Below are 22,723 nucleotides of genomic sequence, written 5' to 3' on the forward strand. Positions count from 1 at the left end.
ACTAATGCTCACTTTCATATATACACCTTCTGAATTAGATTTTATTTTTTTAATAGACTTTTCCCCCAAAATAACAGCCTTTGGTGGCATCTGGAAGAATAACATTGCAGTGAAATCCATAACAAAGACTGCAAGCAGATGTCACGACAAGAGAACAGCATCTTGTAAAGAAGAAAAGTGACCAGACCAGACAGATACGTTGTGAGGATGAAACAAGCACTGGTGAGAACAAAGAACAATGAAACCATACAATTATGCTATTTCCTCATCCAAATTTCTAAACAGCTTCATTCAAATCCCCTCCTTGTAAGCTGATAGCTAGGAACACTTAATTATATGACTGTAAGATGAAGGAAACAATGAAAAAAGAAATCACAAAGCCAGGCTTAGATAACAGTCTGCTAACGTGGGATATATTTACTTGCTGCTCTAGACATACTTTTTTTCCTATATTGTCCTGAACCAATACGTTTTCACAATCTCTGTAATCACTTTTATCAGGATATTTAATCATATTTAATATCTTGTGTTCACAGTAATAGGCGCAGCTACCCAGTAGGGCTTACTATGCACTAGGAGCTTCTGAGTCACATCTCAGTACCCCTCAGTATATGTCCCATGTTTCTATTAGGATGGATATATGGAGTGTACTGGATTCACCTAAGATCTACTCCTTTATGGTCGTCCAAAAAGGGGTCTCTGTTCCCCACAACTAACAGCAAAGTCCTATTCTTCCATTCTTGTGATTATCGTATATTAGTACACAGAGGCTGTAGACACACATGTTCATGTACTGACCTGCATAGCTTAGACATGATCCTAAGGAGTTATAAACACATTCTGGGGAGTCACCAAAAGGAAATCAGAAAGGGGCATAAAGTGAAAACAATCTGAAAACCCTACATATTAAGTCACATTAAGTGAATCCATGCATTTCACCAAACTCCTTGTGTAAAATCCCAATCACTCAAACAAATGACCTATGAAAAAAAACCTCTCTCAAAATGACTCTACAGCATTCAAGTCTTATCCCTCACCAAAACACCTCTTATAGAATAACATCGTTCCTATGAAGCAGTCTTTAAGTTTCATAGGTTAATTCCTCAGGGAATATATCACAAAGAAAGAACAATTTGCTCTTTATTTGTTTTAATTCTAGGAGTTAGATTGCAGTAATGTCCCATGCACAATACAGCTGCAAACATCTGCATAAGACAAGACTTTTCCTGCCTTATATTCATTACGTACATTAGATTTTCTCTCGGCCTTTACAACTACTGATATAATTGCCATATAACTACTGAAACAACTTATCCCCAAACCTACTCCAAATGATGAAACTGTAGTAACCAAACTACATTACATCACTAGAGTTCTTGGCGTATGTTGCTCAGTGTGGAAAACAACAGAAACTGAAGAATAGGCAGCACTTCTGCACTGCATTTCTCATTGCCATTTCTTTATAGCACTGTGCATTGTTATTCTAGACAAGTATTTAATTACCCATAATAAACTACTTTATCATTTACATGTATGAGAACCATGCTGTGCTAGAATATGTAACATAAATAGCAGTATTGTACTTTTGTACCACAGACATAAATCATCTTGTTAATTAGATTCTCACATTTGGGCATCAGCCTTTAATCTCATGCTTCATTGACCAGGAAACAGTTGCATTTATTTCTGGGCTTCCTAATTGTGATATATTTCTCTGATACATAATAGTCAATCAAACCAACCTGATTCTCAAGATTTTCTGATATGAAGTGGTGGCTGAGGAAGCCAAAGGCATGCTGGCTGTGAGTTACATTTTTCAGTGTGCCCTTTAGATTTAGGTTCACAGGAAAGGTAGGAAGTCAATGATGGTTGCGTCTCATGACTCCATGCGTAGAATTGTTGATACACATAACACCTGAGTGAATGATAAAAAATAAAATATTAGCCAACTTGAATATCTCCACATCTCCATGGATTTCACATGTCTATTTAATGAAATATTTGTGCAAGAATTATCAGAAATTTTCTGAAACCAACAGAAGAATTTTGGTTAAAAAAGCAATTTTGCCATAGGGTAAAATCCCAAAAGTAAAGCCACCTGTAAGTCTACATATAAATCAGTTCACTGTGATGATTTCAGCACAGTTCCAGAACAAAAGCATCCCAGCAGGTTCATTTTTTTTCAAGGCTCACTGCTGTCAAGATCCACTGTAAAGTGGACCCTCTGCAAAAAAAATAAAACTTATTATCTGTAACAACAGATGTTACCAGGTCTGGGTTATAATCACCTTATTTTCCCTGTAATTTGTAATCTAGGTAAGAGTTCCTAATTTTAAAACAATCAAACAACAACAAACAACTTAGATCTATTTCTGCAACTGTTAAATATTCTATTATTGGTACCATATTACTAAGTTGTTCAAGTTTATCAAGGTTGTGTCAGAGATTCAGCTGCTAAATCACACATTAAATTACAGGAGAAAATAATACAAAAACAGCCTCTTCTAAAAAGGAGGAAAATTACTTACACAAGGTAGTAGCAGAATCACACTTGTACACAACTTGTTTAATCTATCCTAGATATGTATTCAGTACTCTCTGTATAAGCCTGAAAGCTTACAGTAATTCTCCTTTTTTCAAATGTTTTCTTTATTATATCTCCAGTATTTTTTCAATATTAATACTAATGAGGAAATGATTAACTAAATGCGCAGTCCACCATTTTCCTATTAATTGCATAAAGGAGTACCAGTTTTGTTTCAGATTTTAAATCACCTACTTGACTTTCTTTGGGCTCTTTAGCATATCCTTAGAATATTCACATATCCAAGTTTTGTTGGCACAAATAGAAGGCAAATTTCAAAACAATGTATGAGTATTCACAAAAATAAGATGGTAAATTCATATAAACAAAATTTGTTCTAGAGACAATAAAGTACTAAGATTTTGCTTGTATGATCAGGCTCAGCTAAATAGTGTAGCCTAGTATTTGAAAATTTGTTGTTCTTTGAGATAAAAGCACAAAAGAAATTTTGTCAAATAAACACAAACACTGTTGAGAAATCAAGAACTAATTATTGATATTAAACAAACAGAAAGAGACTACATTAATGATAAATTATTCCTTTCACAAGTTGTAGGCATAACTAGGATGATGTATATTGATGAATTCCACATTTAGCTGCTTTTTAAGAAAACTATGTCAATTTTCATTATTTATATGTCATTCCAGTGCTACAATTCTTGCCTCTTAAAACTTTACAAGTACAGTCACTGCTACTATAACTGTGCGTGTATTACCAGTTATCACTAAGGAATTATGAAGAGAACAAGGAACAAAAAGACCAGTAATTTGCTAAATTTCACCTTTAACATGGTATCCATCTCCCTTATTGAAGGGACATGGGATGAAAGCCTGTCTTACTTTAGATGTAAAATCCTGGTAGTGACATAGTCTTAGCCTGTACAAACATTGGTTTAGTTTTGATCTAAAAACTTTAATTAGTTTCATGCCTTACAGCCTGCAGGGTCACAGAAGAAACAAACACAGAGATCCATTTCAAATAACAGCACACAGCAATATTAAAATTCTTCAACAATGTAAGGGTTGTCATTGATTTTTGGAGGCATTTGGCAAGTGCATGGAACATGTGCATATGTATTAATGTATAATCATTACACATGCATGGCAACAACAGGCTTTCTACATGTCAGGCAAACCTGAAATGAGCTGTGCCACTCTGTACATGTCCGTACGCTCTCTTTCCATATGACAGATATGCTGTGCTAGGTGGTGAAAATAAATTCATATAAATTTGTGGTTTGAAAACGTTGCACTTTTTCTTCTGAATAGTTTAAGCATTCATTGCCTTAAAATTGGGCCTTGGGGTCTCATTACCTCACCTGGTCTCAAGCAGTGTCACTGTACAGACACTGAGCATTACACTAGGCAGCTGGACAGGCTGTGGGGAAGTCAACGGCATAATCTAATCTCCATTTATGTGAACCAAGATGATATACTTCCATTCAGAGACTTTTTGATATAGAAATGCGATTTGAAAATGCAAATCTTCAGACTTCCATTGCAAATTCAGGGGCTCAACTTCAGTGGGCAACAAAAACTTTTTATCACCTGAAATCTTGCCTGTAACTCCTTCAGGATTTAGAGAATTAAATTCCTATTGGCTTTCTACAGTCTCACTGCTGTATAATTCTTCACTTTTAAGCTCTTTTTTCACCCTTCAGACAGAAAAGCTTCCCATGCAAATATTTACTGAAACACAGATTAGTTCTCTCACGTTTAATGAAAGTCTATTTAAATTATTTTTCAGCTTTATTATCACCAAGTATTGTGAAATCTTCCAGTGAGCAGAACGTGTCTATATTCTGTTCAAACAAACCCACTCAGATGTTAACATTCTAAGGACTTACTGAGCAGATAAACAATACTCATATTGAACATCTAGACTTTGCTCCACAGAAGCAAAAGGAAACAGGAACCTTTGAGATATTCCCTGTTGTATTGCAAATTAGAAATGTACTATAATTCCTTCATTGTACTTTGCATAACATAATCCACAAGACTTTGTGTTTACTTTTTATGATTATCACAGTCAGGCCTTACCCAAATCTAGGATCAGTCTGTCTCACAGGACACCAGTTTCTGTGGCTGAAGGAAGGGCTGAATAACTCGAAGGCCCCCAACTCTCATTTTCATCCTTAACTTCATCACAAATCTGGAACAATTTCACACACGAATTCCTTTATAAACTTCTATCATTTGACTAAATCTTGCAAGACGTGAATGGCCATGCTGGTGACCAAGCTACTTCAGCTCAACACCTCACTGGAGCTCCAAAATGGCTGCCACCGCCAGCACCCCTCAGAGCCCGCACTCCTTCTAGCTGGCCAATGGGTGCACACGGACCGCCAGAGGGGCGATTGCTGCACTCTGATTGGCCATCCAACTAGCAGGTAGGCGCATAGCTCCCACTTGCTGGGTGTGAGGCCCCAGCCAGCAGGGGTTGCTCTGCTGAGGAGGAGCTGTTGCTGGCTGAGGTCAGGGCAGCACCACCAGACAAAAATATCTTTGTTGTTCTATTCATCTTTGCATGCCTGCTGTGCTATCAGCCTCTCACATCATCCCTAAATTTAGTTCCAGACTTGCTTTTTGACAGCAACGCTGCTCATATTTTGCATTCAGTCAGCACAGAAGCACAGCATTAAACTATTTCTAGGTAATGTCACATCCAAGTTCTGGTTTAATTTCCATCTCTGTCGGAGAGATCTTCAAATTCTAATCAATCTGCTTTGATCAGATCTTACTTTTAAATTCTGAAATACATCCTTATTTGGGCTTATAAACATTTTCCACTTTTTTCCTGCCTACAGGATTCATGTTAAAGCCTTCAATACTTGATAGCATCCCATTAAGACAAGCAAACAAAATCTATAACCATTTAGAGAATGGTTCAAAAAAAAATTTTTTTTTAATTTTTTTTTTTAAGTGGTTCTGAACAGCTCAAACCTCTGCACAGCTATGCAACTTCTCTCTGTCTCTCAAAAATTGATTTTCAGGGCTTTGGCATGAGCTTTGCAGTGCTTAAGACAAATGGATTGTATTATTGAATCCAGCCCTCAGCAAGCTCATTTTGAAATAAATCAAAACCTGAGCCATTCCTTTCTGCAGGCCCACTGAGAACCCAGACAGAAAAAGAATTAACACTTTCACGAAAACAAACTACAAATTTAATATGATGAAAGCAATGTATAAAGCCACTACTTGTTATACTACTTAAATGGAAAGTACAGACAGTAGAACACAAACAACCTGAAAGTACATGGATAGTCATAGCCAATTAGATGAAATTCATAATAAGGAATTATTGTGCAAAACGATAGCTGTCAATTGCTATAGTTTCATTTTGACTGAAGTCTGAAAAATGAGGTCAAGATTGGTTGTATAATCTCACATAAGGGAGCATCTTCTGCTTCCTCACTAAACTTTTTGTTAGAGCAACAAAAAAATCAGTTTCAAAATTCAAAATGAAGTGTAACATTCAACACTGATCATATATGTTTATATGTGTTTATATGTAGTTCTCTACGTGTGGACATACATAAACTTTCACACAAACATATGTTACACAAATTATTTGCCATAGGTTCAGTGAGTCACATTGCTTTCCCACGTATATGAGTAATTAACAGGCATGGTCTAATCCTTTACTCTTTGTTACACCCGCACAGCTTGCAAGCTGCGATTGGTATGGTTGGTTCTCCTCTCCCCTGCACTACTAACTTACTGCTGTGCAAAGCAGCTATCTGTTAGATTGGCACCTTGGGAACTGGCATCCCTGAGGTTTTGCTGGAGCTACACTAGTGTTTGGTGGGCGCTGACCTTCTGCTCCATCTTGTGACCTTATTAAAGCCATTTGCTCTGTTTTTTTTCCATGTGGCTGTCGTCCTTCTAAGAGTCAGTAAATGGGGAATAGAACTCGGTATTCACACAGCTCCTCTGCTCACCTGCCAGTGTCCCATGATCATTATAACTTGTTTCCCAGCAACTGCAAGAGGCAGCTGCATCAATTTCTGCTTGTCAGGAGAATCCTACTGGGGGCGTGAATCTGAGCACTTGTACCAAAAGATATAACTGTTATTATGGGGAACAGAGATGTAAAGGGCACACTTGTTATTACAGACATGGCAACCAGTTTTAGATCTTTCCTCATAGTATCAGTAGCACTGAGTTACTCTTACTGTTTAAGGAATGTATATTATTCGGTTACCTTTGCAGATGAAGCTGAGAGACTATAAGAGTATTCTCTGAAAATTGTACCTTTAAGCCACGACCTCCTCCCTTTTTAAAGTTTTGAAATATGAGGCTGGTTTTACTGTTGTCGCTGTACATATTCTTGCAAATTCATGTGTATTTCAATTAGTGATTGTCTACAAGTCAGTCCAGGAGCCTGATCTGGTGTATTAGTCTGTCAGATGGGTGGAGAGGTCACCTGAGAAAGTCAGTAAGGGGAAGACAGATCTTGGTTGTATCAAGCAGGTTTTACAGGTTAATATAACTGTAGCTATTCAGCCCATCTACCTTGCTGTGAAGAAACATAGCCTTGAACACACAAGGCCCTTCACAGCTTCAGGTTCACTTGCCTCTAACCTTACTTTTTACTTGTATCTCGTAAGCTCCTGAGTTGTTTTAGCAATGTTAGATCAAATTTCCTGTCTCTGCTATGAAAATGTCATTCTATTTTCATCCAAGAGGTGTCCCTGAGCTCTTCTTGACCCAATCAATTATAGAACTTATTTTTCTTGTGGCCAAGCTCCATTTTTTCTTTAATCCATTTAAACAGGCTACATTTGCTCTCTGCAAGGTGAGAAGCAGAGAAGTAGCTGGGGGCATTTGATTGTTCTATGAGTCTCTGAAAGAAAATAAGTTACCAGTATTAAAATGTACATATATTAGCATACACTCAGAAAGGCCCATGCATCTTCTGTGCTCAGTAGAAAGCGATCAGAGCGAAAAGGTATCATGTTCCTTTCTTTGTGAATGCAAAACTTGGGCAATGCCATACGTCTACCTACTCGCCACCAGGTCCATGAGTGTGATATTAACAGAAGCTGGTCATGGAAGGGTGAGTCAATGCCTACTATCTTTCCAAACTTTTTCTGTGCATAATATCTATTTCTGCAGAAATATTACACTGGCACTAAAAACTTAATTATTTTTTTAACTATATAAATGTGAACATATGGAGATAATCTCTATTGAGAATCAACTTTTATGCCTTTCCACACAACACCAGTCCATCTTCCTCTCACAATCTGTTTTACCCTAAGTTTCTCTGAGATTTTGATGTCTGTACAAATTCCTCATCTCAACAACCCCCCCACACACACACACCTTGCTATACTCAACACATGCCCAGAGCATCGCCTGTCCCCTGGAGACCGCACAGATCTGTACTATTGCAAAGCACCACTTCTTAGAGACTGGATGCTTCTCTTTATCATATGGATGATATCCCATTGTCCTGGTGCATGGTACAGCACTTACCTAATTAAATTAAAATTTCAGGCATAATTTAGGCTCCAACTCTGACCAAGGACATACAGCTCTATTGGTGGTAAGAAAGTGGTCTCTTATTTGGGTTACTCTTGTGTGACATACTGACTTGTAAAAATAATTCAGAGTTAAAATAACAGTAGTTATGGTGATCATGTCATCATTCTGGTACATTATTATAAAATGCTCTTAGTTGCAGTTTGAAAAAGATAAAAACTTATGAAAATAATTTTACTCTTCAGCTACATTTTTTAATTCTCTTTGGGAAAAAAATAGTCTGGCACACTTTTACTTAGGTCCCTTGACTAAAAAATAACCTGCTTTCCCCTTGTGTGAGATCACACAAGGGATCAGATCTCAAGTTCTGTAACAAGCTGTAATGAGATGATGAAGATGCAATGAAGAAACAGGCCCAAAATTTCAACACCGATAGCTGCATTTTTCTGTAACATTCCCAAGCACTCTGAAGTTTCCTGTCTCAGGCCAACATATAAATTATAATTTAATTTTATCGTGACTTTCATTGTGTTCCCAAAAGCAATCAGAGCTGTAATTTGCCATTTTTGTCTAAATGGAAGGGAATACATTTTGCTCTCACTTAACCGTGTAACCTTATTGACTTCAGTGAAAAAGGCAGCGTGAAACTAAGTCAAGTCTAACATCAATTATGCTATGCATATAGAACACTGCATTCACCATTTATGATACCATGAAAACATTCTGAAGTTGAAAGGCTGGTCCTGTTACATTAGAGAAGAAGGATAAATTTATTGAAAGGACTAGGAAAAATATATTGCTTGTAACTGAGTTCTGCTTTACTGTATTTCATTTGTAAACATTTCCATTTGGTCCTCCAAACTATCAAGTTAATGAAATATAGTAATAAGCTACCCTACTGCTATGCTTTAGGTTAGAGGGTAGTTAGAGCACATTATGGTTCTGCTGTTTATTTTAAATCAGGTGATGTAAAAGAAAATTTTAGGACCTTTTTGGAAACACTTTTTATGGAGAATAAACACATAGAGGCATGCTATTTAATGAACCAATAAAGCAGCATTTCAAAGCAAATGCTAGTATAATAAACAATGAGAGAAAATTAGGCTTGCTCTAACTCTAGTGAAAGGATAAAACTGCTTCAGGCTCTTCAAGGAAACTTTAGGGTTGAATTTTCACATCCTCACACCCCTTCCCACAGCTTCAGTAGCTCCACAAGTGAGACCTGATAGTTACAGTTATCAGGGATAGTTATACCTTCCCCCCCCCCCCCCATGTCCATTTGCCGTAAAAATAAGTTTAAAACTCCTTCAGCCAAGCACAAAGGGCAGTGGCCTGTGCTGATGCAACGAAGGCTGCAGCATGCCACACCACTTCCACCAGCCACAGCACTCTGACAGCTGCTTTCAGTCCATGCAGTACCACTCTTTCCAAGAAGAATTTTTTCCACATCAAAACACTCCCTAACGGAGAGAGCCACCCCACCAAACCTCATTCCCTGCCTATCCCTTCTAAAAAGCCTAGAGCCCTCCACTGCAGCACTCCAGTCATGAGAGTGATCCCACTGCGCTTTAGTGCTGGCAACTAAGCCATAGATTTCCTGTTGCACAATGGCTTCTAAGTACTCCTGTTTGTTGCCCATGCTGCATGCACTGGTATGAAGCAAATGCCCCCATCCCTGCTCCGCAGGGTGTACCACAGACACAGCCATTTTGTCCCCTCCTCTCCCAGCCCTCAGTCCTGCTCTGAGAAACACACCAGGCTGCCATGGCAGCACATCAAGCATCATATCCATATCAGCACTCAGGACACACTAGTTGCATAAGACCAGCCCAAATTTGCACATTCCATCTTGAGAAAGCCTCCAACAGTTCAGAAACACAGTACACACATAAATAGATCTGCATAGGCATTTTGCAGCACGACTTGGCAACACAGAATTACCACAATTACAAATAATGAAATCTCTGTCAGGCTTCAGTGATGGGAAATGTGAAGCAACCACTGACAGAAAGCATCCCTTTCCCTTTCCCACTTGGACACCTGTTCAGCCAGAGCTGTTTGAGCAGAGCCATGGCCAGAGAGAAGGAACAGAGATGCTTACCTTCCCATCTTGGTCAGCACAGGCCAGAGACCCCCTTGGAAGCCAGCCTTTAGGAGGAGCCCAAAGCCACAGCTGTTTCTGCTCTGTGAGCCATAGGCAGTGGCCCAGGACAGCAGAGAGAATGAGAGCTCCTGCTGCATCTACGCGCACAGGGCAAGCCCTGCAATTGGGGATCCACAGCTTTGGGGGATTTGTCCTTTATACTGTATACCAATGCAAAGCCACAAGACTTGGATTACTTTGATCTCTTCCCTATGCTTTTTATTAAACCATGTTTGTGAAGATTATAAAGAGCTGATAAGTAAGGCTCCAATAATAATGGGAAACAAATATTCAAAGTGCTTTAGATAATGCTGGAAGAATTTAGCCCCATTTTCCTCAGAGGAATAGTGCAGTCAGTCAGGGTGCAATAACTGGCAGGCACAAACTCAGCTGGTTAAGGCAGAAGTGCATATTGTTGGCAGTCACAAGCTTTCTCCACACCTGCTCTGGACTGGAGCCACATGGCTGTTGTTACCCTTGTGGAAGGAGCAGAAGTAGTCTGGGTCTGTCTGAGGAACGCCAGTTAGAAGCACAGTCAATCTCCCTTAATTGTCCAAGCACTTCAACCTTCAGTTAACTACGTACCCAAAAGCCTCCTTTACCATCACCCCACAAACGTGTGTGGCTCTGAATTGGAGGGTGGTAGTTACTATCATAGTGATCATCACCTACACATCTGTGGGAAGAGCACAGAATGGCCGGGCATCTCTTTTCCCAAATTGATGGCTAAATGGCAAAAGTGAAGCAAAAGACTGTAGAAGGAAGGAAAGCCTACCAACTCATTTAGTACAATAGACTGCAAATGCACAATAAATTGCATTTCCTGATGCTTTTCCAGACTAGCTTTAAAATCCTCAAGTGATTGGATGTAATCTATTATTGGAATAACAACATGAGCGTCATTAGAGAAGTGTATTTCATGAAATTGAAAGGTTTAGAAAGCACAGCTACTGCATTTAATTTGTACTGCTTTACTTGGCAATCTACGTGCAGATTTGTCACTTGTACAGCTGCCCCTAATAGGGTCATTTCTGTAGCAAATGTACGATAGTTTGTACTTGAGGATGACGAGAAGTTTGCAATAGCACTCCAAAAACATTCCACATTATAAAATCACTCAGCAGAGTGATTTGCTTGCTCTGTGGGGTGATTGCATAGTCTGCTCTGAAAAGCTCAATTTTACTTCTATTGAAATGCCTTGGCTTTCAAAGTGCTTAATCTTATTTCTTCTGTGGGGGATGTGTCATCTGGTCTGTCATTAAAGTTCTGGTGAAGGGTAGGACTTTTTTCCTTCTTTATAAAGTTCACAAAATCATTTGTATCAAACTATATCAAATTTGAGATTCTGAACTGAAGTTTAACAACAGAAATTCTGATACTCTGCTCAGACACAGCAAGGGTATCTCAAAGCAAGGGAACATTGAATTAGTGTCCTATTACCTCTATCCTACATGGAAGTCGATCAAATTAGTAGCCAGTAGTGACTAAAACAATCAGATGACTTTTTGCTGGGAGGCAGCAGCAGAATTTTCAGTGCCTCTCTTTATAGGCTGAATAATAATTGAATCATAATGATTGGAAATGACCACTAAGATCATCTAGTGTAACCATCACCCTATCACCACCATGCTGACTAACCACGTCCCTCAGTGCCACATTGGCCCTTTTCTTGAACACCTACTGGGATGGTGTCGATCAAAATAAGAAATGGGAAATTAAATGCTGTAAATAACTGCACACGACATACTTGCATTAGTAAGCACTGAAAAACAATTATTCCTATTGTTTATATCAAATCCTACCTGTCATTACTATATAAAATGAGAACCTATTATATATTCCTGAACTGAAAAGCTCACAGTTTAGTGAAAACAAACAAGCAAAATCAACCTGCAATGCAAAGCAAATAATGACAGTGATAACTAATTAATGAACTTTCTACATAAGTTTCAGTCTGCAGGGAGAGGTAACACATTTGTGAGGCAGTATTAAATAGCAGACAGTGGAACAGAAGTGGTTTTAGGCAACTCCAGCAAGGCCTGAAAGAGAAACCATGGACTTGAAGCTAAGGACAGCTCACCAACAGATTTCCTTGTTTAAATTAATTGCGGTAATCACTTCCTAAATTTGAAAGAAAAAGCACCTTTGGAGAGGAAGGGAATCTTGGCATAAAGGAAGATGAGTCGTTCCTAAGGGATAAGCTCAACAGATAGCCAATTAGTTATTATTCTTCCTAACATTTAATCTATTGAATTCATCATTTGTATACAATAATTCTACAAAAATTGTTTTCTAGGCTCATCTTCATTGTAAGAATGAAGCCAGAGATGAAGCTGTATTCTAATAAATATACAGTTTTGTCTTTATCCACATATTTGATTCACTCAGTCATTGGGTTATTCCATTTTCTCTAACAATCTTTCCTGTGAACATCTGTTGTGTTGGATAAAGTTTGTTTCACCCAGGAAATCATATATATATGATATGTCAGGGAGCATGCATTGTCGTGGTTTTGCCTCTGTTTCTTGGCTAATACCTAGTTTATATGGTAAACAGTGGTCTGAAAGACATTTCTGATGATGATAGTGGCAAGAAACAGCAGGTTGTTCGGAGGCAGGGATAGAGATGGCTGGAAAAATCATTTCACTGTTTGATCTACTGCCAGGAGAAATTATAATTTGAATAGTTTCGGCATCCAGTTAACTTTCCTGCTGTTTCACATCAATGTAAAAATCAAACAAATTACGTTCTTGTTAACAGACTTCCCTAAAACAGATTGGGTCAAAATATCAGATACCTATACATTACAATCCACCCAAAATAGATCTCAGCTTTTCTTTTATTGCAGTCATTAAAGGAACTTTTTAAAGGAAGTTTTCACTGAGACACAAGTATCCATTTCCTTTGATACAGAGGGTTGTGTTTTTTTTCCCCTCTAGTTTTGTTCTCTTAAAAAGAACGAATAGATTTTTGGAACAAAAGAAATCTGGGCAGTAGGTCTGCCACAATAAAGGAGGAGTGGAAAGGATGATATTGCAAAGCATAATAAATGTGACAGTGAGCTTCCTGGAAATCTCAGCATCTCTTTTAAACCCACACAGTCATAGAAGCAGAGTTCAGGAGGATTCCAATGGGAGTTGTGTCTGTATAAAAATAATGAGACCAGAGATGTCTCTGAATAAGAAACAGCTGAACTTTAGGATAATTACCTGAAACCAGAGCCTCTAAGAGTAAAATGAGGCTTTTCCTTTTGAAGTTGTAAAAGAATCCTAAAACTAATCTTTATCTGTTAACTTCTGCTTATTTTATCTTGAACTTTCATTATCAATACACCAAACAGAAACCATTTTTGGTCACTGATGCCCAATGACTAAACTTTACTTTACATTGAATCATAGAATGGCTTGGGTTGGAAGGGACCATCATCATCAAGTTGCAAACCCCCTGCCACAGGCAGGACCACCAACTTCCAGATCTGGTACTAGAGCAGATTGCCCAGGGCCTGATCAAACCTGTTCTTGAACACTCCCAGGGCCAGAGTATCCACAGCCTCCCGGGGCAAACATTTTTAAGAATAGGTCTTTGAAGTCTACTTTCAGATTTCCAATTGTAATTGATGTCCCCTTCAGAAAAAAATGGGAGGAAAAATGATTCCATGAAAAACAAATCTTAAGGCGACAAGGGGACCTTTGCTCTCATCCCGTTGCCCATGATCCTCCTTGATTGAGAATGTTGCTAGAGAACAGTTATATTATAGCCCTATGTTTTAATTATTGAAGATAACAAGTCTGTATTCCTCAGTTCAATGTGGGGAAATATTAATTACAATCTACAGCATTCTAACATACTATATAAAACTCAACGAATTCTGTAGCCATAACATGAGAGGCTGAAGGACACAATGTTCCCCAGAGCTGTGGCTTTGGGGAGGCTGGAGAATGGCAGGAGAGTTGTGCAAAGGACTTTGCAGCCTTTCTGAATGCACACGCTCAAGAGCAAATGCACTGACTGGCTCACAACAGAAAGCAACTTCAGTTTGTACTGAGTCCCTGGTTTTACAGACGTGGTGTCCATACCTCAGATAGGAGGCATGCATAGATATTTTCTAATAACTGCCTGCAATTTAACATTCTTACTTTTGGCCTTAACAGTTACATGTAGTTTTGTGAACACTGTCCAGAATGGCTTTTCTAAAATATAAGCTTTCATTATTTTCAGTATTTAGTATGGTTTCACTGAAGACAAACAAACAAAACAAAATTAGCTTTTAAGAGTTCTTTCCCTCAGTCCCTCCAACGATGCTAGAGAAATCTGCAAAGGGAACTTTTTGCCTAAAATGGAGATGCAGAAGCCCTGGCTGTGTGACTGACGATATGATCAGGCCTTCAGCTTTACACAGTGTGCCATTATCGGCAATGTTAGATCACTGATGCGGGTCATTCTCTGAGAGACAAATAGCATTCTCACCAGAGTGTGCATTAGACAACTGCTGGGTACATTTCTTTCGATAACTTCACTGTAGCCTTATCTCAAATCTTAATTTTAAAGTCCAGAGCTGTCATTTGTCTGCAAGGTGTTTAGGCTTGCTTTAAAACCATTACATTTTAATGCTATCCTGCTGGTGCTAAGAAGCATTTCCAGTGAATGTTTTATTCAGAGATACTTAAGAGAGAGTTTTGTCAGATGTGCTTCCTGTCATCCTTTATTACATTAGATCTTTTGATATTTGAGCAGAAGACAGAAATAAAGATGAAGGTCAGTGAAATGGGAGGAATATAAAATTTCTTTCACTATTCCCGTTTTCATATTGTCCATCAAAACTGCAGTTTGAAAATGTCAGATAACATGAGCTTCATTTTCACTTTAATCGTTTAACTGTATCGTACTGTAATAACTTAATGGCTATGCAGAAGATTTATCATAAGGAACGGGGATTACAGTCAGAAAATTCTCCTAGATTACTGTTCACTATACAGGGGATTCAGTGCTAATTATACACATTATGTGATTTGGTATTTTCAAAGGAATGTCCCTATATATTATAGCACAAAAGCAAATATTTAAAGCCTTAGAGTTCAGATGAGCATCTTAATTTCTGAGACTGCAATAGTGAGCTGTAAATCTCAAGCAAACAGGCAGCCTTTCTCCTGCTATTCAGTGCTTGCACTCCTTGTCATGAGAAGAAATAAACAATAAGATGTATTTAAGTGTTTCCAAGCTTTAAAAAGGCTTCATTTAAAATAATAATAATAACAATAATTAAACATGTTCACATCTAAATTAATATGACAGTTGGATTTCCATTCATATCCAAAAATTCTGATCATTAAATTTTCCATCATTCTAAGCAATATCCTCTCCAAAGCAGACACAGATTTCTAGCTAAAGCCCAAAAATATGAAAGGTGCACTGATCAACAACTACTGCAATTATGTAGTGAGATGTTATATTAGATTCTAAATGTCTACTCTTACATCTCTCAGCATCTCCATTACAAATACCTTCCACCTTAAAGAGCCATTTCCTAAGAACAGGTCATTTCTCTCCCCACTGCAGACGAGATATAGCAGTTGATACAAAGCAGCCATGCCTGCAGTGGCTGCTGTAGCTTAATTGTCATTTAAGAGAATTTGAGAGAGATTTTATCTCAACTTTCTTTCATTTCTGTGCTGTAAGGGAAGCACGATAGATAGCAAAGCACAAAACAGAGAGGACTTGTAGGCAGGAGTGTCAGAAGTCAGAGTTATTGTTAATTTACAGATTGTGGTCTGTTTATTTTTTGCATTGCTCTTTTCCTACTGCAGAGTAAGGACTCTAAAGGCCTTATTTATTTTGAAAATAGAGGTATTAATATTAAAATGCGTGAGGACATGAGAATCTTGATTTGGGCATAGCCCAGTCCCTTACTATTTTTTGTGAAGTTTAGCTCCTACCACAGCACAAATAAAATGAGAAGACAGTATCTTACTCCTAAAACAATGTGTCATAGAACTGCTTGGCAGACAGGCTGGACATGTTGATGGGACAGAGGCAGCAATGTCAGTTTTAAAGGCAACAATGGAAAACATAGTCATTTGCGAGTTGAAAAGCATAGGTCCTCTTTCAGTTTTTACGAGATACAATACCATATACAGGGAATATAAAATTATTATCTGGAATTTAAGATACCAGAAGGATCACTGGCTCTTTTAATGGATCATATGTTAAAATAGGAAAAACCATATGCTACATTTGCAACACTGGTGTGCTGCATCTTCTTGTAATCCAAGACCTGACACTGCTAAATCTAGTCTGCCAGCATTGAACTGTTTATCCGCTGAGCAGCATCACCTTTATAGCCATGCATTGCCCAGGCCAGTTACAGGCACAGGAAACAGCAAACCTGGCATCAGCAGGACTTCCAGAGAGCTTTCGTAAATCAGCCTTTCCTCAGAATACAGACTGCATTTCTCACACTTACAGTCTGTGGCCTTCTGTTTGTTGCTGACAGGGCACTGCTGTACATCCCTGTAGGAAGCTGCAGATGTTCCTTAGCTAACTGGCCTTCCAGCAGGCAACAGAAGGTCATAGTAAAAAGCTATATTTCTTAGGACAGTATCTGATATGCCAGTCTAGGCTCTGTTCAAAAAATGCTTTCAAAAATAAGTGCTATCATAACGGGCCTGAAAACATAGTAGGAAATCATTGTGGAGTCATTCCAGAAGTATTTAATGCTATTCTGGGTGCACTTAAGGAGGAGACTAAGCAACACACAGCTTGCAAACATCAAAAGGCTCATCCCAGTAGAGAAGAAACAGAGGTGATAGCACGCCTGCAGCACAAGAAGATCAAGATGCAACTCATTTATAGATTTAAATGTCAAAACTGTAACTGGAAACTGTATCCGTATGGGCACATGATCTCAGAGCAAAGAGAACCAGCAGTGGGAAGGAAGAATCTCTCCTCAGTTAACCTCTGACAATGCTGATTGCATAAATACTATTTATTCTGGGAGGCCCAGACAGGCCACAGTGATTCTTACAAAAACAAGCAGAAAGACCACCACAGTCATGGCAAAAACCTCTTTCATTAGCCACTGAGGGGAAGCTCTGCACTCAAGCTCTGTGTCCCTCTAGCATACCTCAGCAATTAGATACCTGAGCTAGTTTTGCTCCCTGAAGGTCTTTTTCCTGTGCTCTGGGATGCAAACAGCTGCATTGTTCAGGCAAACCCTCAGGCAAAGTTTTTGCTGTGACACTGAATTCAAGACTCAGCTGTTAGGGACAGAAGAAGAAAAAATACTGCAGGTGCCTTTATCAGACTCCTACTGCAAACCAAAGAGCTCCTCCCAGATGTGATTCCTCTAATTAAACATCCTGTTTAGGCAGAATGCAGAGCAGAAAAATGGGCTGCATGCTCTATTTTAGTTTGCTGAGAGTACTTCTGCAATCACTTTGCTCTTGCTCATCAAGTTATTGAATTGCTTAATATCCACTGGCCATCAGAGAGCAGAAAGCAGTCTATCAGTCTATAAGGCTGCATACAATCGCAATTAATATAAACACCTCACTGAGTGCCTCCAGTAGCACACACTGCCCTTCAAAGACTAGGATTTTCCCAGGCTGTGAAACCCCCTGAAAAAATGTTAGAACAAATGTACTCTGCCACTTCTGATAGTGAACCGTTTCAGGGAAGCATGCCAAAATGTAATGCTACCTGCATGCACCTTGGTGCAACCCTAAACCTACAGCAGCTACAGTCATTACTGATTTCTGAACTCTTAGCTCAGTCATTGTGCTAAAACTGCCATTATGACCAGCCCATGAATTACAGACCAAGAGGAACCCCACACACTCATCCCTAACGTGCTTACTTTCTTCTCTCTGCATCTCACTGGAGCCCAGCTGGGCAGAGCTGCAGCACCACGACACCCTGCTGCTGTCACAAAGCAGGCATCCTGCCTTGTAGTGTATCGGAGGAGGGGGCACACATGAGCACTGCATACAGGAGCAAGATGCCAAGCCTTCACACCTCCCATTAAGTTCAATTGTATTTGCACAGCCAAATTTTGTACAAAACTTCTAACAAAGGGACAGTAGGTCTGCTAATCAAAAGTATTTTTCCTGGGTAGAAAGATATGACTGAAATAACAAATTACAGCATGTTGTTACAGTGTTGTGATCTTGACAAAGTCGTATTGCAACAAAAAGTCACAGTGCGTAAAAACACTTTTTTTTCAGTCCTTGGCATTTAATCTTAAATGTCAATAGTAAAGATATAACAAAATGAATTTAATAGGTTGTGCTGGCACTGGAGATGACACCAAATGGAGAAGAAAGGCAGAGCTGAAATGCCCTGCTATATTGCTTTTCTGCAGGTATCAGATAAAGTTACAGCTAAACAACTTCTAAAAGTCACTAAAAAAGTAACTTCATTTCTGTGCACAGGTTTACAGAGACATAAAGGAGATCAGCACTCACATCTCTAAACATCCATCTGCACCACCATTTCACCCTGGGTGAAGTGAGATTTACAGGGTGGAGAGCACTAGGAGAGATCCTGTCCCCAGCAGCCCAGCTGCACATGCCTGTGGTGCTGGATAATTCGGGTTCTGTGTGGATGCAGGGAGTGAGCATGGAGGTGTCTTTGCCCCACCTGGTTCTCAGCCCTGCCTTCTTGCTGCCATTGCACACAGCTGGCCCCTGCCTCAGCAGCAAGCAGCATGTCCTGTGAGCAGGGGAAGCAACATGCTCCTCTCCCGCTGAAGCTGCATCATCATCTGGAAAGGAATTAAAGGTCCAGGATGACAGAGAACACATTCAATAGTATTACCCAGTAGTGAAGACACAGTAGAGATAATTTAGTTGTTCTAGTTCATATTTTTTGGACTGGCTTCCTATAGGGACTGCATAATTCATAATCCATCCTATGGAAGATCTCCCATTCTCTCTGAAGGGAGGTTATTAAACAGAAGATGCCTAGGGGCACTGTTTAGGTGATAGGGTCCTAATTTATGAGTGGCATTTGAGGCTTCAGATGTCAGCTGTAATAAAGACAGTACTCAGCCTTCTCTCTCTCCCTCCAGAATTTAAGATACTGGAGTGAGCTGAAATTTAAGTTCTTTTTAGGTGTCTCCAGAAGCGCACAGGGAGAGGCAGAAGCCTCAGAATGCAAAATCTTGTACTGCAGTCTCTGGCTTGTGATCCAAAGCAAACTTTTTTGTCCTCCATTTTCTTGTATCTACAGGGGTGGCTGACAAATTACCTACCTCTCAGTTCAACAGATCTACTTTGAGAAACTTGCAGTTTTGTTCTTGTCACTGCTGGCTTCATCATTCCTCAAATTAAAAGATGATATGTCTAAAACTTTAGTTACTTGACCAAGGCAACCGAGGAACCATTTTTCACATATGATACAATCTGATGTTTTTTCTTCCATGCGTGTCAGATATGGCCATAATTTACAGGTTGTTTCTTGCTAGCCAAGATAATAATCTGGTATTGTCTGCTGCAGAAAATCCTTTCGGTGGTTCCAAAACAGAAGATAGAGCACCTAAAGAATATCTGTATATTTTGGCTGTTCTCATATCAATAAAATGCTGAAAATCTCATCTCCTCCCAACATCTTAAATTAGTTCGCCTACTTTTGTATAGCTTGTCAGATCAGTCTTAAAACAGTTTGTGTTTTTTGGAGGATTGTTGCCAGTGGCAAAGCAATCTTCTTACATGTGTTTTTCATACAAGTTGTCACTCTGAAATACCTAAAAATTATTATACAAGATTGAACTTTCTGCTCTGCTTTTCTACATGACAAGGACTATTTCTAGTAATTTACTGAAATGACAGCATATCACCACATTAAAATTGCTTTTATTGTCATAAATTCAGTGCACTAATTTCAAGTTGCCACCATTTTGTCTGGCTACACCGGAATGTGGTGAGATGGAATAAACACAGTCCTTGCAACAGAAAGTATTTATACCAAAGAAATTAGAGCAGGAAGATGACTGAAATAACTGTCTTCCCCCGACTTTTTGTTTGTTTTGTTTTTAGATCTCTGTACCTCAACATACTGGATGCTTTCTGAATTATAGTGACTACATTGCATGTCTACACTGCTCCCAGTGGGTAACCTTTTCCTTAAGTTAGTTTAATTGTTCCCCAAAAGCCAAGAGCCAGAAGGTGAACCATTCTGCCACTTTTTACCTAGCAAAGGCACCATTTCCAACAGCTTTAGTCTGTAGACAAGTGTCAACAGAAGGGATACTCAGATATGAAACCAGTGGAAATCTACTCACACTAATTAGAAACCTCAGTGATCTATCCTTCCTTACACTTACCACTAATTATTACATAACTTCACTCAGATGCAAGAAGTGATATTAAAAAGTTTCCTGGGAGCTCTCAAAACCCAAAGTGTTTTATAATGGTAATAAGTGACTTAATCACAACCTTGGACATAAATCATTTATGCCACCAAATGCTTTCATTACCTTAGATGTACTACAGAAAAAAAAAAAAAAAAAAAAAAAAAAAAAAAAAAAAAATCATTGGCAAACCAAAAGCAAACCCAAATCTAACCTGAGGAATCTCATAACTAAGATTAGAGGTACAGAAAAAAAATAATATAGGATCAGCTGCATAGTGGCTCTTAGCAGCCTAGAGGTGGACACTTTAGTCAGTGTCTGGAGTGAAAGTATACCGATTTTCATCGCTCTCAAAACATTTGGATGGAACTTGTAAATACGTTTGGCCTGATGACAGAAGGTCAAGCCCACATGCAAGAAGTGCAGGGACCTGATGAGAGTGATTGATAGGCTATCTTCAAAACTGTGCCCTGGGATTTCATTTTGCCACAGTATTATATAACCCCTGGCAAGCAATGAGCAGCCTACCCCTTGTTACACCATCTGGAGGAAAAAACAACAGCAAGAAAGCCCTGATATACACATTCTGCTTTGGCAAAGGCACATGTGGGAGAATTGCCTACCTGAGCCAAGAGCTGTCTTCTGCTTCTAAAAGGAATCTGGCTGATTCAGAGGCTTGTGACAGCCCCTCACAATGTTTTCATTTTATGTCAAAATCAGAAAATCACATCAATCTTTCAAATAGCAGCACGCTCTCAAAGACTACACTATTCATGCCCTTTAAAACTGCTATATGCATGAACAAGTTTCCTGTTAAAATCCAATTATATTTCCCATTCATGTTCTGATGTGATCTCAGGAGAGTCAAAAGATACAAAGAATCATTAGGTCTTGTGAAAACAAATGAAAAAAAAATGAAAAAAGGTGAGTTTTTTTCAAGTCTCAATAAGTACTTGATTTCCAAAACATCCCAGCCATTGCTAAAATTTAAATCTAAATATTTAATAAGCAAGCAAAGGCTTTTTGTTTCATTACTCATCTTCAATTGATGAAGAACTAATTGTTTGATATTATCCTGGTGGAACAAAACCTTGGGAACGCTGCTATGGTATCAGTGGCATGCAGAGAAGCACTCAGCCCTTAGTTGGCCAGCTGAGACATAAGCATAGCCCCACTGTGTGCCTACCCTACTCCACCCCAGGGTCATACCTGCAATGTCTGTTAGCTGTGCTGATCCAGGCATTTGCACAGTTGTGAGGCAGGGAACCATCTTCCAGCTTGTTCTAACGCAGTACTTCTCAGACAATGGAGCACTCTTCTCCACAGCTGAGCCAGGGCAAAGCAGCACTGTTGCCTCCCCTTACCCACGCAGAAACTTTTGTTCCCCCTCACCAAGAGGTGCCTGGCTGATAGGGAACCAGGACCTGGCAAGGGGCCGCCCCCTTTAGGCAGGTGGGATGCCTAAACTGCCTGCCCTTGTGTAAATATCTACATCATGCAAATGAAGTAATGCAACCCCTTTTCTGCAGGAGGTATGGGTGGAAAGGAGGTAGGGAAGAAAGACGATAAGGAATAGGAGTTAAAACAATAAATAAATCTGAAAAAAAAAAAAGATCTTCTTGGAAAGCTATTTGACATTTATTTGATCCAGGCAGTGCACAGGGGGAAGAATTGGAATGGAATTCTATTCCCAGATTCACGTGTGTTTTTCACAGAATGAATTAATGCCTCATTGAAAAGGTGATTTGCAGTTGGCATTTAAGGCAGCCTTGCTGCCTGGCTCTGGAATTATTCCCATTGTTGTTCACACAAAGGGAAAATAAACTCAACCACTTGGCTTCCTTTTCCCTGAAATGTATGTCTAAGATCACAGCTTAGAAAGGAAACTAAATGGCAGATGGCAACATCTTTGTGAAGTATGTGCACACTGAGCTATACAGGCTGGCAAATTAATTTGTTCAAAGAAAAGGAAGAGAAAGCGAGGAAGGATGATAATAATTTGAAGCTGCCTTCAGAATGTCTTGTGTAGCTCTTAGTTGTGTTGTTACCACACAGTCAAAAGAAAACAAAGAAATTATATACATGCCTTTGCTGTGAGGCATTACTCTTCACTGCATTGTTAGCAAGGAAGGTTTATAGAGAATATTGTGAAGGTTTGTATATT

At 39.1% G+C, this 22,723-nt stretch overlaps 1 protein-coding gene across 4 annotated transcripts in view; it reads left to right on the forward strand.

The window, feature by feature from the left end:
- B3GALT1 (beta-1,3-galactosyltransferase 1) overlaps positions 1-22,723 on the forward strand; it is a 196,883-nt gene that overhangs the window by 131,925 nt on the left and 42,235 nt on the right. The window contains exon 4 of one of the 4 annotated variants that reach the window (XM_072341556.1): positions 57-222. The exons of the other annotated variants lie outside the window; for them this stretch is intronic. The gene's annotated coding sequence lies outside the window, so the exon portion shown is untranslated. The remainder of the gene's footprint in view (positions 1-56; positions 223-22,723) is intronic. 4 annotated transcript variants of the gene reach the window in all.

This window comes from Excalfactoria chinensis, chromosome 7 (assembly GCF_039878825.1).
Source record: "Excalfactoria chinensis isolate bCotChi1 chromosome 7, bCotChi1.hap2, whole genome shotgun sequence".
NCBI classification, from domain to species: Eukaryota; Metazoa; Chordata; class Aves; order Galliformes; family Phasianidae; genus Excalfactoria; species Excalfactoria chinensis.